This window comes from Oryzias latipes, chromosome 22, assembly GCF_002234675.1.
Source record: "Oryzias latipes chromosome 22, ASM223467v1".
In the NCBI taxonomy this organism is placed as follows: domain Eukaryota; kingdom Metazoa; phylum Chordata; class Actinopteri; order Beloniformes; family Adrianichthyidae; genus Oryzias; species Oryzias latipes.
In genome coordinates, this window is record NC_019880.2 from 26,497,887 (window position 1) to 26,502,661 (window position 4,775).

Genomic DNA, 4,775 nt, shown 5'->3' on the forward strand with positions numbered 1-4,775 from the left:
AGTTGAATGAACTAAAAAAAAAAAGATTTTCAAACAAAATAATTAAGTTCGATCAATGTAAAAAAAAGTTTCTTTCCAACTACACCCCAAATAATCTTAGGTTTCAAGATGTTTGATCCCACCCCCCCCCTCACAATTTCAAGAAACAACAGAATTTAATTATTTTGTCATGTCATGTCATGTCGTGCTGCGCAAGTTACTTTAAAAATGCAATTTATTACAGATTACTTAGTGTCAGGAACTGGTGGTTGAGGACCCAAAATGCCAAAGACCAGGCTTTGTGACAGAAACCAAAACATTTAGTAAATCAACTCAAACGTGACAACCCTGTGGCCGCATTAAAAGGTGACACAGCAGATTAGAACAGTTGACCTGACACTGAAGAACTGAATACCAGACACCTATATACACTGAGGGTAATTAACTAAATGAAGACAGCTGTGGGTGGATGAACAACCTGATCCTGCTGAGAGTAACAGGAAAAAAAACCCACAATTACAATCAGTTTCCAAATAAAATTTAGAGGAATGCAATCGTGGTCAATTACATTTCACTTTTCAAATTTCTGAAGAAAGGCATCTTTGTGTTTTGAAAATTCAAATTCGTTTTTCGTCGGTTGCTGACATCCTGTTATGCTTTGTGTCAATTTTGGAAGATTGCAACATTTACGAACACCAATAGAGCAGCTGGTTCAAATCACTTATGTGAAATATACCACTGGTCCAGATGTGGACATACACATACCTTATCCATTAGCGAGAAGGTAATTGAAAATGTGTTGCAAAAAGGGAAAGTCCTTTTTTTTTTTTTTTTGCTACGGAAAGAACACAGTCTTGTTTTTTGGTTACACTCTCAAATGTAATTGCTGTTGCTGTTTTGTTTTTTACCTTTTTCCCATCAACATAAACTGGTGGAAATTATATTAGTATATATATGTAGTATATATATGTAGTATATTATACAAGTGCATATAAATACTCAGGACATATAGTCTAAAACCTGAAGCTCAGGAGCCACATGTGACTCTTTGACCCCTCCTTTAAATTTAACAAGCAACATCATTTTTGACTAAATAGCACATCTAGCAAAACTAACCAGTCAGAATAGTCAAACATTATTCAGCTCATTTACAAACTGTTGATTATTACTCCCCAAGACTGCTGACTAGCATAGCCATAATGCTCTAACACAGGGGTGCCCACACTTTGTTGGCATGTGAGCTACTTTTGAGCTGACAATGTCTCAAAGATCTACCTATATATATATATACATATATATATATATATATATCCAAGAAAGAGTCTCGGGTATGAAGACTGCAGGTCACGACATAACAACCTGTGCACAGCCTGGATTGATTACAAGAAGGCCTATGACTCAATGCCACACACATGGATCACTGAATGCTTGGAGCTGTACAACATCAACAGGACTCTAAGAGCCTTCATGGGGAACTCAATGAAGCTGTGGAAAACCACCCTTGAAGCCAATGGGAAGCCATTTGCACAAGTGTCCATCAAATGTGGGACATACCAAGGTGATGCTCTGTCCCCACTGCTGTTCTGCATAGGTCTGAACCCCCTCAGCCAAATAATCAACAAGACTGGCTATGGATACCGACTCAGAAATGGGGCCAACATCAGTCACCTCCTCTACATGGATGACATCAAGCTATATGCTAAGAGCGAGCGTGACATTGACTCCCTGATCCACACCACCAGGATCTACAGTACTGACATTGGGATGTCATTCGGGCTCGAGAAATGCAGCCGGATGGTGACAAAGAGAGGCAAGGTAGTCCACACAGGAGGGGTCTCACTCCCAGAAGGAACAATAACAGACATCGAGGACAGTTACAAGTACCTTGGAATTCCGCAGGCAGTATTGAGGCTATTGTAAAATGCAGCGGTTTTTCCAAGCTACCAGTAGCTTGAAAAAGCTTTAAAATGTGTTAAACATTTTTAACTTTTTTTGTAGATCTGAGCTGAGTTTCATCGCATCACAAATGTCAACCTGCGAAACCGTTTTATTTGGACCTGGACAGACAGACGCAGAGGATGCTGATCTTGTTGAGACAGAAGGCAGCACGAACCGGAAGGCTCTATGCGACATTCTGCACCTCTATGATAAACAGGTGAGGTGTAACTGCATGGCATGATCAACATTATGCTTTAGCTAAAAGAAGGGGCTGACTTGGATCGGTTCATATTAATTACTGAGCGTTTCTAATTCAGTGAATGACTGTAAATGTTTACTTCATTGGAGAAAAAAACATCAACGTTGATCCCAATGCATTTGTAAATATGAATGTAATGTCATCTTATGTTTGCTGTATTTTTTAAAATAACTATACAATTTTAAGATAATTAAAGACTAGATGAACTGAACTGAGCCAGACCAAAGGGTGCAGTCATTTGAAATATGTTTGCCATATTAATTTGTTTTTGTCTCTGTGCAGCAAGAGCAGACTGCTGATGTCAAATGTACTCCTGGCCTGTACTGGCTTCCCATATACAAACGTGAGGAAGACCCACAGTTCTTCAAAGTTTGGAATGTAAGTACTTTATGATGGATAATGGTTTATTCACTAAATAGTACCAGTGACAGTGTGCTGGTTAATACTCCAGCTCTGTGGGTAATACAACTTAACCAGAAAGTCATGGCAAAGCAATGTTGTGAGGCAAAGCACATAGTCTCCTAAAATATTGCACTCCAGCTCATCTGTGCTCCTGTACCTGACCGTGGACCTCGCCTCTGGCTCGTCTCGGGCCCACAGCCGTCCTCTATTTCATCTGGATGATGCCAATCTGCTGGACTTTAAAAATGCAGTTGTTGAACTAGAAAATGTAATTCTTCTCTAAGAGTTCTTGTACATCGCCTGTCCGTCCTGGGGAGGAGTCTTTTTCTTTTTTTTATAAAGGAGTTTTTCCTTACTGTGTAAGAGGGTCTAATGGCAGGGATGCCCAGTTTAGTTTAGTCTGTTTAGTTTAGTTTAGCCAATACCTAATGTATTATGATTTCATGTTCATGTACAATTGCCAGTATGAAGCCCATGGAGACGACTTCTGTTGTGACATTGGACTATATAAATAAAATTGAACTGAACATTTGCTCTTAAGTTGCATTGGCAAGAAGGTGACATTCTTTCCAGCAGGTTGTGTCATTTTTATGGAGATGTTTTGTGCTGTAGTTGAACAACTGCCCCATAACAGAGACACAACCTGGTGGAGAGTAACGAGTGCTAACTGTGAGAGCATGACATCAGGAAAGAGTTCCAGAGGGTGAATACTAGGTAAGCAGCTGGGGCGGATGGAATTCCTGGACGTGTCCTGAAAGGTGCTGACCATCAGGCACAAGCTGAGAGTTATGTTGGTGAAACTGGTTAGGTGGAGGGAGGGGTGGGGTTTGGGCGAATAAATGTGATCCTCTTTTCAGATTGTCATGTTACAAAAGCTTTTGTTTATTTTTTTGTGGACAGTGCCTTATGGAATGATGAGGACTCTTACAAGTAGTCTTATTTTGATTTCATTTGATTTTGTATTATATAAGCTCTGTTCTTCCAGATCCTTTTCAAGCAATAAATCAATCTCTATGTGACTTTAGTTAATGATCACTGTATTTAATTAAGCAAATGTGATTTAAGTGACTTTTATGTTTTGTTTTATTTTCTGTCTTTTTAATCAATGCATTTCATCATTTCTGTAATGAGTTTGATAAATATGTGTAAATTATTTATTGCTTTGACTACAATGCTTGAAATCATTAATTTAAATCAACTTTAATAATTTTCTTGATGTGTAATTTCTGACCTTCTCTTAAAATGTCAATTTCAGGTTGTAGTTTTTGCATAAAGTTTTGTTCCCTCAAACGATCAATTCTTTCTTTAATACTACACTGTTTTTTTTCCTTTGCAGATTAAAGAGTCACCAGAGGCAGACATCAGCAGCTCCTCTGTTGGCATTCTGACCGTCAGCAACAACAATACAAGTTCAGTGCATTTCTGTTCGCTCAGTACAGCAGTTGTGGTGGAAGATGAGCTTGTGGTAGGCGACATTCCCAAATGGGTATTTTTTTGAGCGCTAATGTTTGTAGGGAAAGGGCAGCCTAAGAAAATACAGTTTTATGTGGGAAAAGTGTAAAAAAACAAAAGGCTGATACACAATTTTTGCTTTTCTTGGAAGTCCATGTCAGGACACAGGCTCCGTACTCAAATGACCTACTAAAATAAATGAACATAAAAATGTGCAAAAAAGCTATATTTTTACAGCTACTAGCTTATACAATGTTTATAAAACTCACAACGTTTATTATAATACCACCAAAAATGAACACTTGCAACAGTAAACCTTTTTACACATCTGCACAACACATTTAAAGTGCTGATACTGAACAGTTTTCCAACAGTGTAAATGGTAATATAAGAAAAAAAAATCTTGTACTGAGAGGAGTGAAGCATTACTTAAGCAAGGTTTTGTTTCAGGATTATTACAAGAGTGTTTTCCTACAATCGTTTATCTGATATTAAAAAAAAGGTACAAATGTACTGGAACTTTACAAAATGTGCTTCTAAACTTTCAAAAATACTAAAATGTAAATGGCACTTGGAATCAGGTCTGCCAATTAATTTTTTCTTTTTTGGTCAGCGCACGTCAAGACACTTCCTCCTGCCACTTAACGGGATAGTGCTGTTTTGACGACTTGCACTTTGTTGGATAACCGGCCACCATCCAAACCCATTAGAATCTTCTGCAGAACCGCAAAAGTGTATTTCAAAT

General features: G+C 38.2%; 1 long non-coding RNA gene across 1 annotated transcript; it reads left to right on the forward strand.

Moving 5' to 3' along the window:
• Positions 1-2,030: 2,030 nt before the first annotated feature.
• On the forward strand, positions 2,031-4,153 carry LOC110017516. The gene is made up of 3 exons (XR_002292936.2): positions 2,031-2,134; positions 2,459-2,554; positions 3,915-4,153. It is a non-coding gene; the product is annotated as an uncharacterized LOC110017516 (long non-coding RNA).
• Positions 4,154-4,775: the final 622 nt, after the last annotated feature.